The sequence below is a fragment of the Egretta garzetta genome, unplaced genomic scaffold (genome assembly GCF_000687185.1).
Source record: "Egretta garzetta isolate BGI_Z169 unplaced genomic scaffold, ASM68718v1 scaffold594, whole genome shotgun sequence".
In the NCBI taxonomy this organism is placed as follows: domain Eukaryota; kingdom Metazoa; phylum Chordata; class Aves; order Pelecaniformes; family Ardeidae; genus Egretta; species Egretta garzetta.
In genome coordinates this window covers 51607-70900 of record NW_009259578.1, presented here as the reverse complement: position 1 = coordinate 70900, position 19294 = coordinate 51607, and positions in this window count along the sequence as shown.

The window sequence follows — 19294 nt, the reverse complement described above, 5'->3', positions numbered from 1 at the left end:
AATGGAGGTTTTTAACCAAGCAACAAGCTCAAGCAGGTCAGCCGCTCAAAACTCCCCCTGCCAGGAGGCAGCTGCCCAGGCTCGAACAAAAGCCTCCTTGCAACGAACACTCCGAGTGATAGAGAAGAACAGAACGAGAATGCAAAATAGAGGTTTTAAAATGAGGAGCCACACTCAAGCTTGGCCCTACAGTACCCCTGCTAAAGGACAGAAATTCGTTAATGTGCAGTGCAGGTAGCTACCCAGAGGTTACCTTTAACTGCGAGCTTAAAGGAAAAAGCTGTAATGGAAATGGAGGGGAGGGAAAAGCAACACATCTAGGAAAAAGCAACACATCTAGAATGTGCAGAGTCAGTTATAAGTATGCCAGGGTACAGAGAGCCAAAAAAGGCCCGGTTAGCTCTGTCCAAAGGAGTGAAGGGAAATAAAAAGGGCATTTACAAATATCAGGAGAAAAGAGATTTTTAATAAATCAGAGAGGGTAGACTGCATGGGGATTCTGAAATGCATAATATTAATTTCTACATTGGCTGTGCTTTCATCAAAAAAACCCAGATAGATTTAATGCCTTGGCTTAAATGATTTATGATGAATAAACGAATATACAAATCATATACAATCATTCATTCATTCAAAATAATGAATAAGAAGAATAACGAGGAGAAGAACAGTCTGATCATAGTTATCTGGTCTGATTTCCTATTTAACACAGCCTGTTTATCCTTGTTGGAAGTAGAGCAGATCATAAGCTTGTGGATTGAGTTGTCTGACGCCTAGATGTCTCTTAGTGCACATCTGGAAAAAGTCCTTTCCCTTTCCTGGGACCCAGTAGCTGGAAACAGAATAGGCAAAGCTTTGTCTACATTTCCCCAAGAAACACGGTCCAAAGAGTGCTTGCTTTGTGAATCACGTTATTTTCTGAATCCAAATCACTGTTTGCACAACCCCCATAACTCAGTGCTGGTTGGCTCAAAAGCAGGATGGGGTCCTCTTGTCCCAAAAGCCTTCCAGGAGCTCCTTAGGACTCTTCCCTGTGACCAAAAGGAGGATGGCAGGGGCTGGGTCAGAAAGCATCTCCCTCTGCCACACACTCTTCTGGGAAATAGACCTTTCCCTATCAGAAACCCAGGTAAGAGTGAGCATTGCTCAGATATTCCTGTTAGGCTTTTCCAAACCTGGTGTACACTGCTGAATGTTAAGTATGCTCTGCTTTTTTTTCTTTTTTCATGACTTTTCTATAATATTAAGAGTTCTGGTATTTGATCAGTCAGCTCATGTTGCACAGCTACAGCTGAGGCCTCTTCTTCAAACCCTTCCACAGCAGGTCCCATTTTAAGAAGAGCAAAAAAGTCCCATTTCTTCCCAAAAGACTTTTGGTCTCATCCTCTCTGGAGTGGAATATTCCAAGACTTCAGACCAACTCTGATATGGTGGGAAAGTCAGGTCCTTTATTTAGAGTGAACATGTGTATGAGATTCGGAAATAGCCACTGCTCCTTCAGTGGCAGAGGAGCAGCAGATAAGGAAGGGCTGTCCCACTTGGGCTCCACGCCAGGCCCCAGGAACCACACCATACCCTGCTAAGGGCAGACCTACCCCAAAATTTATCTGTGCTGCAATGGAGCCAAAATCACATAGCTATTCTGTAAATATCAAGGAGAGGAAAAAGACAATATTTCAGGAAAAAAAAACCAAACTTGTGCAATCCCAGAGAACAACAAATCTCCCTGAGGGCTCCAGTCCTTTGACACCGATCAATACCAGAATGAACACGGCACTCAGACACTGCTGGTGCATTTTGCTGTGTTCGGCACCCGCATTTCCGACCATCCTTCTCCTTGATTTTAGGAACTTTCACACTAATAGAGTTTAGAAAGACTACCACTCTGAAAAGAGGCGCGTGCAGATTTATTTTCATAACACAGTGAGGTTTAAAGGAGGAACAGTAATTTATTTAACACGGACAGTAATGCCTGTCTGAGGCTTACTTTTGTGAACTGCTTATTGTAGGCAAAATGTTAATTAATTGGGTATTTCAAAGGAATAGGCAGGCCTCCAGGAAGCCCTCGGATTTGTCTGACACTAGAAGCCAACATTTGTCATCAGCAACAATCACAAATACAATTTTATAGTGGAGTTTCTTGTGTGCATTAAGTGGATTGTGTTTAATCCCCTGATGACATGCAAAATGACATTAGTCACTATCACTTATATAATGAATCACAAACGTATTAAAGAGGCAGCCTCCATGAGCACAGACTCCGGCAACAAAGAACAACATGCCAGCCTAAATAAAGGGACCTTGACTGCTGTGATGGGGAAGAGAGAAGTTTTGCCTTCTTTCTTACTGTCCTCCCTGTAGAAGAATTTTATCAAGGCAAATGGCATCCCCCAAGAGCTTCTGCCCTTAAAACTTACCACAAAAAGTTTTGTTTAAAAGCAGTTTGTGCCTGTGCCCTGTCATATGTGTCCCCTCCACCTTACAAAGCCTGTGCTGCTCGCAGATGGGAACAAGAGGTGCAATGCGTGGCCTCACAAACCTACGCAAGCAACCTTCTGTTGGCATTGGCATGGGATTTAAGATGTTGGTTTGGGAAGGAGCTCAAGAGGGATTTTTCACATCTCTCGGTGGCCCAGCTCTGCCAGCAAACCCTTCATTTCACATACACCAGCCCCTCTGGAGCACCATGGGGGCACAACTATAACCAACTTCATCATGTCTCCTCAAAAATTTGGGTTTTAAGAGCTTCAGGCACCCTTCTTAAAGAGTTCCTGCCTCCGTATCCCCCAATGACTTTATCCCTGTCTATGGGAAAATGAGACACTGCTTAAAGAAGATAAACTTCAGAGAAATTAGCACAACCACGACCTGTCTGACTACCAGCAGCACAACAGCCTCCATTTCACAGATATATATATACATAGACAACTCCCACGTTCTTGCCCAGTGCTCATTACCTTCCCGACTCACCAGAACAGCTCAGAAACAATTTAGGTATTCAATAAACTCATTAAGTACTCCCATTTACAATTTAGGATGCTATAATCCGGTCTTGATGATTTGCATAAATTAAATCTTTCTGACTCATATCATACCTGTTTCTTTCAACCTAGGTCTTTACTTAGGAGATTTACATTACTTCCTAATTGCACATACTTGAATTTTCTTATTCAAGACAGGTTTTTGTTAAAGTATTAAAATAATTTTTAAGATATGATTAATGGTTTGCCCTTTCTCATTAATTGGTCAATTTCTCATTCTTTTCTATTTCTAAGATGAGTTTTTAAAGCAGGATAAAAAGTCCTTTCATTACCTTTAGTTAAAGCTATTTGCTGCTGTTGCACTTGCACTATTGTGCACTTCTAGGACCTCTGTGCAAGGCACCTTCTGTCAAAGATGACCCCTACTCTGCAAGGCTTAAACCTAAGGGCAGACAAAGAAATAAACTGAAGTTTAAATGAGGGAGACAAAAATACAGTCAACACACAAAGCAATTTGTTTCTCTGTAGCCAGGAGGCTATTTCTGAAAAAGGTGTTAGTTCCAAAATTTCTTTGTATTCAACAGAGCTCCCAAGCATATGATATAGCTTAGTGTAGGGTGAGACTTTTATTGAATAAGAATGAACTCGGGCTCATGAGTGAGCTTGGGCTATTTGCTGAGTTGAGGGTTGGTACCAGTGGGAGAACTGCTTAAATGAAGCATGCAGAATACATCACTTGGGAATTTCAGACGCCGTATTTCCAAGTCATGAAACTGGAGATTTGAGGTCTTCATCAGAGACAGATGACTCCTGAGTACCTTTAAAAAAAAAAAAAGACCAAATAAGTTTCTCATGATGACGGATAAAAACTAGAAAAATTGCTATCTATCTATCTAAGTTAAGTGGGAACATGCCTGCACCAGGCTTACAGGCCCTGAGCTGACCATGCAGACATTGCCCATAACACTTGAAAACCAAAAACATAAGGAACCTAAATGTATTACTTCACAGATCTTGGGATTTATAAGGTGGTGTCAAGATTTGGAAGGCTTGAGTCAAGAAGACAGCTTTTCTGTCATGGGTTATGCAGGAGGATGAAGCGGGCATAGGCATGACAGATGCACCCTGGAAGACTGAGCAGTGTATCATTGTTCTCCTGTTGGGCCTGGGGACAGCCATCACCAGGCCACAGCAAAATGGGCCCTCTGCTGTCGCTTTCTCAGGCACGTTCCACGATATAAATGCCCAGAGGTCTGTATGACAGAAAACAAAGAAAACCCCCCAGGTAAAACAGGCTGCAGGGTACAGGGGCTTTTCCCTTGGCTCCTTTAGCTCTAGGGAAAGGGCGTGCTCCAAACCTGCCCTGAGTTGTAGACCCCTTCTTCTTTGTGCTATACCCTTTGAGATAGCTCAAGGGTCCATCACATGTCCCTGTAAACCTATTCAGCTCTGAGCTGAATGAGACCATTTCATGTTTTCTGAAATCCTGACCATGCCCATTCCTCCCCTCTGCACTGCTTACACTGGGTCCTTGTGAGACCACGATCCTTCTAGATATGTGGTTCCCAGATATCCCAGATGTCCCATAAGCTGGACACCTTTGAGACCTTTCCAGTCCTGAGGAGAGGATTATTTCAAGTATCTTGCAGCCTCTGGTCTTGTTTAGATATTTGGGTAGGATATTCACCCTTTAGCAGCAGTACATTGTCGCCTAACATCCAGCTTGTTACCTCCAGCAGACCCAGATCTTTTTCTGTAGGATTGTTAACCTCTCTTACCTGCTTCCTTGAACCTTCACTGATGAAGTCCTGATGGTAGGTACTACACAGAGCACCCTGTCTCATTTGATTTTATTTCATGGTTCTACTAAAATAGAAGTTGAATAATACTTGAGGCTTCAAGAAACAATTTCATGTTTTCTTGCATGATCTTTCTTTTTACTTCTTTCTCCATTCTTCTGAATTTGAATTCAGAAGTATAAATTTGGCCTACAAAAAGCCATTCCTGTCATAAAGAACAAATGTAGTCCCCATGAAGGAAACAGAAAACAGGTACTGGGTTTTTATTTACTTTTCAGTTCACATTCTTTTTCAAATGCCAAAGAAACCGAAAATTAGCATAAGGGTGGGCTTGCTGATATAAGGGACCCAGAGAGCAAAACCACATTTTGCTACCAGAACCACAGGGTGTGTTTTGTCTTCTCTCACCATTTTTCATGCTGAATTTCACCGCTTGCACTCAGGGTGGAACTAAGTCATTAAATGGAGTCTTACTTACATAAGAAGCATGTAGCAGAGCATTTTAGCAATTCCTGCAAGGACATTAAAACCAGTGAGTCTCGGTATGAGTACAGCAGTCTGACTGGAAGACCAAATATAAAGACAAAGATGAGCTTTCAGATGCCTCCTCCCGTGTGTGTTGATAATGTGTTTATTTTTTTAAATGGGGGTTACCAGCAGTGTCAGACACACAAAAGACTGCAGGCAAATCAGTTCCAGTGGAAAAGATTAGCACAGTTTTTCTGAGGTTGGTGTGTTCAATCAAAAATAAAATGAATAAGCAACATGAATTTGAAGTGTGTCATGAATATATCTTTTGTACTCTCTAGCCCTTAAGCAAATAATGAAAAGCAATGCTAGGTATGAGTCATGATATTTCCTTAACAATGAGAATTTATTCTTCATGCCTGCAATGACATTATTTAGTCAGATACTGTGCAGTCTCTATCTACATCTTTTTTGTAAAGATAAAGTTATAGAAATGCACCAAAGGGTATTTAAATCCCTTTGAGATATATCCATAAGCCCACGTAAGGTACATTGCATTAGATATTCTAATAAAATGAATTTTCAGGTGCAGTATCTAGCCATCAGTGCAGCGGTGCTCTCTATCCAGATTTTAGCTAAGCTGAGTGAAGCTCAGTAAAGCTGAGTGGCTTGCTCTTGATTACATAGCACCATGAATCCATGGCTCAACTGTTTTTAATTTTTTTCCAGCACCAGTCACAATATCATGAAGCTGTTTTAAACTTTCAGAAGCTCTGCACAATAAGACTGAAGAAGGATGAAACAGTAGGGCTCCTACATATCTGACCCTTCTTCAACAACCCTTGGCAGATCTGGGTGAGCTGGTTCACATGAGAAGAATAGTGAGGACTCCAAATGGGTCTTCGTTGTGTGGGAATAGATGGCAGAAGAGCAGAAATATGCTTGGAAAGAATATGGAAAAGTTTGGTTGATGGTGAAGGACACTTTAGTATTTGTGACATCCTTCAGGTTAAGCCATGGTGGATACCTCTTGTCTACACTGCCCAGCAATGGATAGCCGGTTAAGCAGCCAAGAAGTTCACATCATTTATCACAGACAACTATGCAAATCATTCACATGTCTCCCATGTGCTTCCCAAGCCCTTTTGGCTACCCTAACACCTAACATACCTTGCTCATCACTCTACTCCCTGCAGTGGTGGTGAAGCCTGGACAGCAGTAGCAGAGGCTTTTCCCTTCTGTCCCATTAGGGTGCCTCAAAACTGTCCAAGATGCAAGAATGCACTTTAGCTTAGCTCTAGCATTTGGTTTCCCCCCACAGAAGAAAGTCCATGCTGGGCGAGAGGAGAGGAGAGGAGAGGAGAGGAGAGGAGAGGAGAGGAGAGGAGAGGGAAGAGAAGAGAAGAGAAGAGAAGAGAAGAGAAGAGAAGAGAAGAGAAGAGAAGAGAAGAGAAGAGAAGAGGCTGTATCAGTTGGAAGGGACCTACAATGATAATCTAGTCCAACTGCCTGACCAATTCAGGGCTGACCAAAAGTTAAAGCCTATTGTTAAGGGCATTGTCCAAATGTTTGTTACGGCTGTGCCATAACAAACCCGAATCAGCTGTCTGTCTATCAGAATACCTCTGAGTCCTCAAGTAATAGGGACTTCAGGACACCAGGGCTTGCTATGACAGCATATCTACTGAGAGTGAGTTCACATGTCATTGGAGCCTTTAGGATCTTTCGATGACTTTGCTGCTGCCAAAAGTCATGTATGACTCCATGTACCCTACTGTCATGTAATCTCCTCAGCAATACCGCTGGGATTACATTTTCCTGCAGCTTTACTAACTTTTCCCTGGCCGGGAAAGAAAAAATTTTGCATGGTGATGTTTTTGATCAAGTTAGGTTAGAGCAGACAGGATCTATAGGCACAAAGGCCTGAAGCTCTTGCACCATAGTGCAGTAGTTAATGCACAGACACTCCTTGTGTGCTCTGTCAGAGCAGGATAAGGTTTCTGGTTTTGGCTTGCAGGTAGGGGAGAGTCACCTGCAGGGATGGTGACTGCCTGCAAGTCAGGCTGGCCCTGAGCAGAGGTACACAGTCACTTGAGACAGAAGAGGGCCCTGTGTGTAAAAGCAGATAGGTCCAGCTGCCTACACAGTATAAGAAAACCTATAGAGCATCCTAGAAAGCCAGTTTCTCCCACAGCCTCTTGCGGGGAGGCTGGGATGGGAGAAGGACCCCAAACCTACAGAATCCATCACCTCCTTCCCCCTCGTGCCATTGCCAGGAACGACCATGGCAAGTCAGGCTGTCTGTTACAGCTCATCTCATTCCCTCTGTTTTCCAGAAATAATAAAGCTCCAGGCTGATTTCAGCCCCTTAATTCAGGGGAAGTAAAACTCACGTATTTCTGCGCAGCTGAGAAGCTCTGAGCTGGCACTGTGACAGGCTTAGAATCAGTGAGGCACTTGCACCAGGGCGGTGATCTTCTTTCGATGTGAAGCACCATGCACATTAATGTATGGTATTTAAAATAAGTCTGCTCAGTATCTTTTCTAACTTCTGCAGGTGGTAGGTCCTTTTTTGAACAGGCAGCAAAATGACTGCAAAAGGCCCTACCCACATGTGGTTTGGGCCACCTTTACTTCAGGTTTTATCACCCAGAAGAATGTGCTGGCCTATGTCTATTTTGTGATCCGCAGCTACTCCTGTCAACTGTTCTTATCACTTAACTGTAGTGTAATCAGTTGTCACCTAGTTATGTGTTTATGGCATATACATTATACCGGTTCGGAGATAAGAAATGATTACTGACACACACACCTTCATTAATTCACTGACAGTGGAGTAATAGCAAATACGACTGCCAAGGTAAAATGACAGAATATATCAGCATTAGGGTGATCAAACAGTGCAGGCAAATACCGTCTATAAACATAAACCTGTTACAACAGCAGTACTTTATGACTTTTGGCAGCCACGAAGTCATCAATAAGATCCTAAAAGCTCGGGTGACATGTGAACTCACTCTCAATAGATATGTTGTCAGAGCAATTTAATTTGCTTTGTGGTGGTGTCACTCTTTGTTGGAGAAGGACCTTTCTCACCCTCAGAGTTCATTAATGGCAGTGTCAGAAAGAGTCTTATTGCCATGACAACAATGAAGAAAGTTGAATGGAGACTACTGGATAGCAGAAAGCAGATATTTCACGTGGATGTACTTGGCAGGCATGTTCATACCAAGCAAAAGGCTGCTATTTCCAAAATGTATCAAGGTGAGTTCAAATTAAATGTGCACAAGCAGCTTCCAAATCTTTGGAACGTTTCTCTCTGTGCACAAATTTTTTAACAGACACTATCTTTTTTTTAATCATTTTTGTACCAGAAAATTAGGAAAAACTATTCAGGTCTAAAAGCCTGCTCAGTTTCATCGCTTATAGATGAAAGTACCTTTTGGATTGTTTTCATCCGTCTCGTGTTTTCTTTCACAGCAACGATGACCTTGTTTATGTTGTTGGGTTGTGGTTACGGCTGCTCTTCTACTTTGCAGTTTAGTCACACAATCAACATTTGATAGAGTATTAATGCTAAGCACAGCTCTGGGTTAATGATTTTTACAATCTAATTATTTTTTCTGTGGCAACAAGATTCCCTTCTATCACTTTGTAATTTTCTCTCTGTGAGACTCGTTGACTGAAGAAGTGGGTAAGCCCAGAAGTTTGGTGTCCCAAGTTGGGGCAGTGAAAGCCAGACACGTACTGTATTATCCAAACGAGAAGTGACCTAATTCCAATTAACTGTGTTTGCCTTTGTCTAAACCATTGATTTTCCGTTATTCTTGTGTTCTCAAGCTTCCTTCTCCAGATCATCTGCTGTTTTATATACTGCTATCATACTCCCACTTCTCCTTGTTTCAAAGGCAAATGATCTCGATCTTCTAAAACATGGTTTCTGCTGAATATTTTTACACACTCCCAATCATTCCCGTCGCCCTATGCTGAAGCTGACACAGATCTGCGTTGTTGCTTGAGAGTGTGGGCACCCAGTCCTGCACGTGATCTTCCCCACAGAGTCACACCGCCGACCACCCAAAAGCCCTGCCTTCTTTTTCCATACATTTACCACCTATGAACTTGTTTCATTCTTTGGACTGTGGCTCTACACAGCGGTCCACCACCATATCCAAGTCCCGTTCCTAACCCGACACAGGCAGAATGGTGTAAGGTTAATGAGTAAAACATGTTTTCCTCTCCAATTAATATTATTTTGCATTTCATGACACTGAGTTCCACCTGTCATCTTGTTCACACTTGTTCAGTTCTCTGGAGCTCCACACTTCCCCACTCATGACAGATTCCAGGAATATTATTCAAGAGATGAGTACTTGAGTATTCCACTCTTAATCTTTTGCTTTGTTGGAAATGGATTAATCTGATTCTTTATTTCCTATTTCTTGGCTTTTGCTCCCAGACATATGTCGCTTTCTGAACAGAAACAAGTGATGTTTTTACACTTTCTTCTAAGGAACCTTTTCACTCACCTTTTGAAAAGTAAAATGCATTATTTTTACTTTTTTTTACACTGCGTTACACTTTTACATTGCATTACTGACAGATTCAAAAAATTCTAATAGATTAGTGAGACACAATTTCCCATTGCAGAAACTGGTGGATTGCCTTTTTCCCTTAATACCTCCTTTTTAATATCTTTTCCTTAATGCTTCCTTTTCTAGAGGTGTGAGACATGATTACAAAAGCTATTATTATAATTTTCAACAGCGGAAGCCTGAGAGTATTAGGAAAAGAAGAGGCAATTCCAGGGCAGCCTTTGATATCTCACCGAGATATTATTCTGGCGCTCTTTGCTGGGTTCATCTACTGACTGCAAGTTGATTAATCAAATTTTTTAAATATTAAACTGCAATGCAACCCAATTCTGCTAACTTATCATCTACTTGAAACACAGATTTTAGTCCCTCACACAGGTACAACCCCTTTTCAACATAAAATGCAAAATGAGAAGCAAGGGGACAGGTAAGAAACTGAAGGGAAGCATCATCATTGAAAGCAGGGTGGTGAGAAGGCTCCCAGAAGCCAAAGACCAGACTGAGCACTCCAGATACATTCACATCCATCGTCTTCCTCCTCAGGTGTAAATTCTCCACTCATATTTCATCCCTTTTTGCTTTTCTTTACCAAAGAAAAGGGAAACAGGTGTGTAAGATACAGCAGCTCGTCTTGTCAGAGATGGAGATCCCATCCCACTCATCCCACCTTTGCTGTGCTAATGTCCTGCAGCACATCTTGGGGCCCGGTGTCTCAGACTGGAGACCCACTGAAGTGTGCCAGAGAGGTCTGAACTTTACTGCTTGTCTTAATGTTTACCACAAGTAGTTCCTCACCCGAGCAAGCCCCAGGAGGGACCAGCCCCCTCCTGCTGACCTGCCGGTTAAGCACCTATAAGAGATGTGTGGTCCTCGCTGACCGCAGCCGTTCATTCCCTGCCAATATTCTGCCTTTCAAAGTCAGGAATATGATTTTCACTAAATATTAATTGGCCCAGCTAGTGAGGCTCTGAAAACACAATAAATTATTCAGTGGGCTCTCCAGCCACATTTACTTACTAAAGAGATGTTGTGGTTTAACCCCAGCTGGCAACTAAACACCACGGAGCCACTCGCTCACTCTCCCCATCCCCCCGGTGGGATGGGGGAGAGAATCGGACAAAACAGTAAAACCCATGGGTTGAGATAAAGACAGTTTAATAAAACAGCAGAGGATGATAATAATAATAATAAATAATAATAATTATAAAAGAATATTAAAAAAAAGTGATGCACAATGCAATTGCTCACCACCCACTGACCAATGCCCATCCCATCCCCAAGAAGCGATTGCTGCTCCCCAGCAACTCCCCCCCCAGTTTATATCCTGAGCATGACGTCGTATGGTATAGAATATCCCTTTGGCCAGTTGGGGTCAGCTGTCCTGGCTGTGCCCCCTCCCAGCTTTTGGTGCACCTGGCAGAGAAGGGGAAGCTGAAAATGTCCTTGACTTGGTGTAAGCACCGCTTAGCAACAACTAAACCATCAGTGTGTTATCAACATTCTTATACTAAATCCAAAACACAGTGCTATGCTGGCTACTAGGAAGAAAATTAACTCTATCCCAGCCCAAGACAGGATGCCAAATGAGCTGTGTGTCAAGTACTGCGGTTCAAATGGACAAGAAACCAAGGGCTTGCTCAGTGCGTCTGCAGAGCAGAGCACGTGGGGGGCTCTGTGGCCAAGAGATGTTTCTACCTGATACACTTGTATGGAATAAAAAATGAAATACCGATGTGTTTGTTTTCCTTTAGCAGAAAAGAACAACAGTAAAAATTCAACTTGTTAGCTCAATGAAATTCCTTTTCTATAGTCAGAGCTACTTGCTTTGGGTTACGGACGATAGGAAGTAATTAACGACTTGCGTTGTGCTCTGGAGCTACAAAGCCACGGCGTTTCTTACTTCATTGCAGCCAACTATTGTAACCATGCCTTGTTCAGGGAAAAATATTCTGGGTTTTTTGCTCATCTATGTACAAATGTCTGAGATAAGAGAGATATAAAAGACCAATCACCTAGCAATTAATGAAAGGCCATTAGTGAAAGGTTCCTCATGAAACACCGTAATAAAAAAATTTAACACCAGTCCCCTGTACAAGGAATGTGTTCCTTAACACCATGCTTTCACCACCAAAATGCCTTGCACCCACATTTTGTTGCCCTAAATGAAAGATTTTATCACTGCTTGATTAAATTTGCACCTGAGTAGATGAAGGCACACCCTATGGCTCTTACACCGTTCAACCTCTGTAATGGGGAGAGGGCTGTCCTGAGCACAGCAGCGTTTGACTTAAATTGGAACAGGTCCAGAAGGCCACAGCCAGGTTAGTCCAAGCAGTTAAGAGGTCCCTGTGAAGATGTGCAGGGTCAAAGCCGACCCATTTCAGCTTGCCATTAGCAAAGGAGCCCTGCGTCCCATGTGCAGGTCTCCCTGCCCGCTGCTCCCATCACGTACACACCTCCCTGCACTTAAACCACTGGTTCAGCTGGGCTGTATCAGGGGATACATCCCCTGAGTGTGCTCCTCTGCCTTCAGCTGCTTCCTCTCAGCTACCAAACCATAATGGGGGCATTTCTGGGTCTCTGGAGATGGTAATTTTTATTACCTTTTTAACAGATGGGAATGACAAAAGCCCTGGTGCAAACTCTCTGCTTATTCACTTCTCTATGCAGCAGCATATTTTGCTCCATGTCCTCTGTTTGGATGTACTAAAACAGGTAGCAAAAGATGAAACAACAGCAAAAAAGCACAAAATGTGATGTATGGATGTGTGAAGGGAGAGATTCAAAAGGTTCTGTGAAGAAGGACTGGGTCAGGAGACACTAAGGGAGTAATTTTGTTCCTCAAATCAAAGTTATAATCCAAAATACAGGGACTTGAAGCGTCACTTGTTCTGCATCTTCTGTGTGTAACTAGATTTGAAGTCCTATCTGCAAGAGAGGATGTATGGACTCTTGCTTCAGCAAGGCAAACAACCATAAAACATTTATATCTCTCTCATTGGTTTTTACAAATGCAAGGGGTATCTGGTTTGAGAAATCCTACCAGTCGCCCTCATATTGCAATGATACTCTCTGTCATCATTAGCATGTGGCTCAGACCTAGGATAGATCATGGATATGACTCTCTCCTTTTCTCCTTAAGTATGGCCCTAATTCTAGTGATGGATGACAGAAGGGCCTGTGCACCAGCCATTGCAAGGGAAGGGGTTTCTCCCCTCCACCTGGACAAGAGCACCTATGGGCTCTATGCCTTCGTATGATCTGATCCAGCAAATGCACACCAGCTAGGGGTGGTGTCCATGTGTAGGCATCTACGTGTGAGCTAAAGGTCTACAGGCCTGTTATAGCTGTTCAGTCACTATAGTTAGTGGAGCCTGGAGAGCTATCAAGCCAAGAAAATATTGATGAGATTAGGGTGAGTTCAATAGCTCTCTGGCTTCCCTTGTATCGACTAAGGGCTTGACTGAGTTGCCTAAAGATAGGCATCCCGTGCCATTTAAGGTATCCTGAACAACTTCCAAATGCTTACCTGGAAGGACAGAGATCCTGTGCTGTATCTGTCAGCCCAAATTAGGTGTCCCAGATACCAAAGGGCATCCCAAATACCACCAGAGACCTATATGAGGGCAGCTGAACCCAGCCCTGGATCTTGACTGACTATAATGTTTCTAGAACTAGGAACTCCTAGATCACAAGTAGATATATATACTGTAGGCAAATATATGGCAATGTCTGGATCTCTTTCTGAATGAGAAACATGTAATTTTTTATTTTAATTGTACAACTTTAATTGTGTAACTTTTTTTTTCTGAAAAATAACCAACTTCTTAGATAAAGGTAATGTAGTAGATTTATTTTATTTAGATTTAATGCATGTCAGATGGAGATTGTAGGAGTGAATATAGGAATTGCAAGGGCTCTAAAAGGAGACTGAAAGGCTATTTTTTGACGGTAAATTTGCATGATTTTTACACTGTTTTTAATTAGATCCTTGTTTCAGGGTTTCTACTAGCTGCTTGCAGTGGGCAGGAAGGTGGTTTTTTTTTTTTTCTCTTGTTAATGTATAACTTGATTTTTTGGGGTTTTTTTTCCTCCTCCCTTGAAAACAGGAGATATGGTCTATCTTCAGAAATAGGATGACAGGCAGAGTACATTGACAGTACTGAAAACCGCTAGCAAGCTTGTTGATGTGCCTTGATGGCTGGCTCAGGCTTGGACAGATCACTAGATCCAGGGGTAGGAAGGAATTTCCTCCCAAGTCAAAGTGACAGCACCGCTGCGGGAAAGGATCATTGCTTTCCTCTGTAACATTGATATAGCCCGATCCTTAGCATCTTCTGGGCCTTTATTCCTTACAAAACAGCTCCCATTGTAGCAGTCCAAGTCATTGACTCTAGACCTAGATCTTCCCTTGCTCTTTTCTGTGGCCTTTCATTGAATTTCTGGTCCTTCAGCTTTCGTACTGAAGGTAAGGTTCATTTGCAAGGGGCAAAGGAGATGTTTCATGGCTTGTGGTATCTGCCCTGTGTGGAATGGGGATTCTGCAGATCCTTGTGGATTAAACATGGACCAGATGAGGGCTTTTGATGTCAGGGCACTGGACTGATGATTTAGGCAGTCCTAGAGGTCTGTGCCTGCAAAGTCCTGCAAAACAGCACAGTCATAAAATCCCCTGCTTGTGGAAGATGAGAATGAGGGGATTGCACTATGACAAACACAGCGGAGAAATTGCACAATTAGCTCAGGGCAGATTTTTCCAAAAATACTTAGTAAAATTCTTTCTAAAAAATACATGCCTGTAGAAACTTGTTAGGGGGAACAGTCAGAGATTTCTCAGCAATGAACTGAGAAGAAAATAGCTTTGTCTCGGACCAAACTTTCTTCCTACAAGGGCACCATTGCTGTGTTATGTTTACATTAATTCACATCACTGGCAAACCGTACTGATGGTCCCTGGCTGATTCTTCATTGGAGTCATGAGGCTATGACTCCAATGTACTCCCTGCCTACAATGTGGGTGTCACCAAGTTACATGTGTTTAAGACCAGCAGGAGACAAATACAGAGTGCACTTGCTCACCAGGTGTGGGGTTCACCTTTTTGCAGTCATCCAAATTGAGGTATCTACCTAGGGCTCGGGTGCCTGATCAACAGCGATCGATCTACTACAAACAGCGGAGGGGGAAGAGAGTTTGGGCTGACAGGCATCTGTGCTCATATAAGGTGAGCAGCTCCATGACCTCATTTCAGCAGGTCTCCACCGCCTGTGATGGGAGCTCAGTGCAGTCACCCACCCGGTGCAGAGGCAACCCCAGACACGAACCCAGAGGCTGGGCAGATATAACCCATGCCTTCCAGGAGCCGTGGCTGGACTTCACGTGGGATCCTTTGTGGCACCCTGAATGACACCAGATACCTGCGATGAGGCAGCTGAACAGTGCTACAAGATTCACCTGTCCATACACTGCACTTTCACGCTGCAATATGTTATACCCTATCGGCCTAAATCCCACCCGAGCTGCCTGAATCATGCCCGGCTTTTACCAAAACTGTTTCCTTAAAACACATCATGAACACAACCATTCACAGCCTGTTCTTTAACTAAATGGGGTGTTTCAATGCCATGCCAGCTACACTGCAGAGAAGATATAAAAAGAAAACCAAGGTGGCTAATAGGTGCTCTGTCCTCCCCATTTTTCTGGATATGGAGCACCAGGATATTTTTGTCTCCTTCGTCAGCAAGGATCCATATGGATGCACCAGTTGCTTCAAAAATAATTGTCAGCTTTCACCAGCATTCAGATGGGCCCTATTTCTGGCCCCACGCACGCAGCAAACAAAAGGTGCCATCTAGTGTCTCTGAGCAGCGCCCAAAACCTAAAAGAGAAATCACTCAAAGAGTGCATTTAATGTCTACTTTCGCATTGACAGACACAAAACACATCTTCAAAATGTGCAAACATTTCATTTCAGGGAAGTTTAAGCAAGCCAGGACTTATGTCTTCTCTCTCCTTTTGTCCCTCTGCACTGCCTTCATCCAAGGTCTGTGCCTGAACTTAGCTCAAGACAGGGATGTTCAGGAGTTGGATCCATTGGTTCATTTGCGTTAAACAATTTAAAGTCATTCTAAGCAATAATGATTCATTTTTCAACAAGTTGGGGCTTGAAATATAGTTTTGCATATTACTAATAAATTTCTGCCCCGAGGGGCTTAGTCCCATTTAAAGTGGAAAGCAATTTAGTCATTTGTTATCCCACACAGGGAAAAGAGACAGTTTCGAAATTAGTATAATAGGCAGTAGAGCTGGATCTATAAAAGGACTTAAAAGCCTAAACCCAGCCTAACTGCTTCTTTGGATGCCTTTGATGAAAAGTCAGATCTCCAAAAAGCCACTCACCACCTGACTGCACCTTGTAATTGTATTTGCAGTGCTAAGTCCACTGACACAAACGCCAGGCCTAGTGGCATAGAGGGGTTGTGTCTACTCTGGTCAATCCTCACCTCCTGAAAAGCTGACGGGCCACATCCATCCAGTGACACTCTTGGCCCTGGGTCTCATCACAGGGTTGGAGCAAGGCCCCTACCATGCTACAAATAAGAATGGTCCAGGCCTGAATTGGTTTGGGCTCAAAGTATCTCAGATAATGGGAGGACACGGTGACACCCTCCAAACCGGTGTTTTTATAGCATAAAATCAAGAAGGGCTGCTACACACCCTGGCACATGGCAGGAGGGTTCGTGGGAGTGCTGGGCAGTGGCAGCCAAAGCTCAGGGGTGGTACTGGAGGATGGTGTCCTCCAGCAGAAGTGGCCAGACCTGGCGTGGGCAGGTCCATACTGCCAAAAGGCAGTATGAATGGAGCTTGGCCCGAACCATCCCCTACCGGGACTTGTTTCGGAGAGGGCTGGTTTCCTGGGAGTGAGCTGGGACACTGGTATTTGAGAGAGTAAAATCTTCTACCTGTGTCAACAAGTGCCTCTGCTATACCCAGATATAAAGGACCAACCTGAAGCACCTGAAAGTTTACTCACACGTACAAAATGGATGATTCAAAGAAAAAACTGACAGCTGTTGCCAGCTTTGACTCTGGTTCCGCAGTAAGGGACTCTTGCTCTTTTTTTCAGCAAGTAGGAAACATTTTATCATATCAGAGAGACTCTTTGAAAGAAAAGCAATATATATCACCTGCCCCTAATCTGCAGGTATCTCGCTACCTCCTAGGCTGAGATGAGGCCACAGAGGATGGGTGTTCCATCTGAACATCTAGGAACTCTTCTTGCTTCTCACTGCTGCAGAGCCTAAGTAAAACAACAACTGCAATAAAAGAAAAGAAAATGAAAGACGCCTGCAACAAATATATTTCTGCTTTTCTTTCCTGTGGGATTAACTCCCTTATAAAACGTCTGTCTGCTCTATGCAGTTTGTTGCACAGGCTGTATTCTTAAAGCTAAGTAATCAAGGATTATTCTGTGAGAACAAATGCCATAAATTATACTGCTTTTTTTTTTTTTTTTTCAGAATTGTTCATCTTTTTACTTAAGAGAAAATCTGAACTACTGGGCGAGCTTATGCGGTAGTTACAGCTCTTTTTCCAAAAGCAAATTACATATAAAGTATTTTACAACACATTTTTACTCTGCAGATCTTTTGCTTGATTACTAGGATATCTGTGTGTATAAATAGAAGCTGCTTGTTTTGCATGCCTGATTCATTCTGCAATGCCACCATCCAGTGTTCATGATGCTTTACTGTCATTGCAATGATTATAAAACCCTAGATACTGAACATCATAAGAGGGTAAAAGCTGGTAAAATAAAGCTTAGGAAAAGAATGTGCCAAGAAGCACATTAAAAGGAGAGGTGAGTTTGCGCACCACTGTGAGTCCGATTTGCTTGCCTCATTCACAAGCTGAATGCCATAGCAGGACTCCTGTGGGCTTAAAGAATTCAGTCGCCTTCTTTTGAGAAGCAAAGATCATGCATATGTAAGATTACCAGAAGGGTCTTTCTATATCTTTGAGCCAATTCTCTTGGAATCAGAAGAAAACATGTAGCCATCCTTCCTAAACTGATCATATTCCTGCTTGGAGCCAGTTAGATTTGCATTTTTTTATGGAAAACTGTCCCCGGATGGTTAGAAGCTTTCTTCTCATTTCCAGAGTAATTGATGTACAGCCAGAATTCATAGGCTCTTTTGTCAATATTGTGCCTTGACGTAAATAATTCTTTTTTTCTATGCATTCACAGAGATTGAAGGCGGCATCTTAGAATAATAAAGCTGGAAGAAATTCAAGAAGCCACGTAAGCCATCTACCCACCCCAAAGTGGGATCATTTCTATATATCAATATCATCCCTGACAAATACTTGTCATAGCAGCAACTTAAGGCCTTCAGTAATGGTGAATACAAAGAATATTTAGGCAACCTATTCTAGACTCTATTTGGAGGTACTTTTTTCTCTTAAAGCCTAATCTGCATCTTCCCTCCCTGAAAAATTAAGTTCATTTCTTCTTGTCCCATCCACTACAGACATGGAAACCTGCACAGAAAACTTCCCTCTGCCAGCGGCCTTTGAAGACTGTTAGCAGGCTTCCCTCTTTTTTTGTAGAGTAAATCATATGAATTATTTTAACCTTTTCTCCCACATCACGTTGTCAATACATCTAGCCATTCTGGGCTGTTTCCAGTTGGCCCACACCACTGTGAGCTGTGGTGTCCAAGAACAGATGCAGTACTGCAACCAAGACCTTACCATGCTGAGAAATTTGAAATATTCTATTCCTTTTCATATAGGCACTAATATGATGTCTGAATTTCTGAATCGTGATTATGTTGGGATCCACTTTAGCTCCCATATCATTTTCTAAAGAGCTGCTATATGGCAATTATTCCCTATCTCACTTGGAGAGTTACTGCAAATTGAACTGCATCATATTTTCCACCCGATTCCTGAGAAAACAAAACATATGCATTTAGGCAGCTGCTTTATCTGTTTACCTGATATTTTTTCTTATTTCCTTCAATTTTCTTGGAACTCATTTGCCTCTTTATCTGATTTAGTTGAAAAGCTGCAAAGGCATTAAGTTCTTCCAAGTAGTATAAAAATCGATGATCGGAGAGAGGGAAAAGATGGAAATTACAGCCCCTGCAGAGGGCCAGGCTGCAGTGTGAATTCACTGGGCATCTATTTTGTCTGGTCTGTCGGCTGGCCCCTCTGCCTGGGCTAGCTCAGGGCTAGCCCCATCGCCCACTGCCCCTCGCCTGGCTCTGGGGAACATGAAGAAGAACCGGCCCCAGTGCGGAGGGGAGCAGGCAAATACTTGGCGAGGGGAAATGGCACCTCACAGGGAGGGCAGGGGGATGAGGGAAAGGGCACACTCACAGAAGGCGCAGGGCAGGTACAGATATGAGAAATAAACCCACGGCTCCATGGATTGCCTGGTTTTCAAAT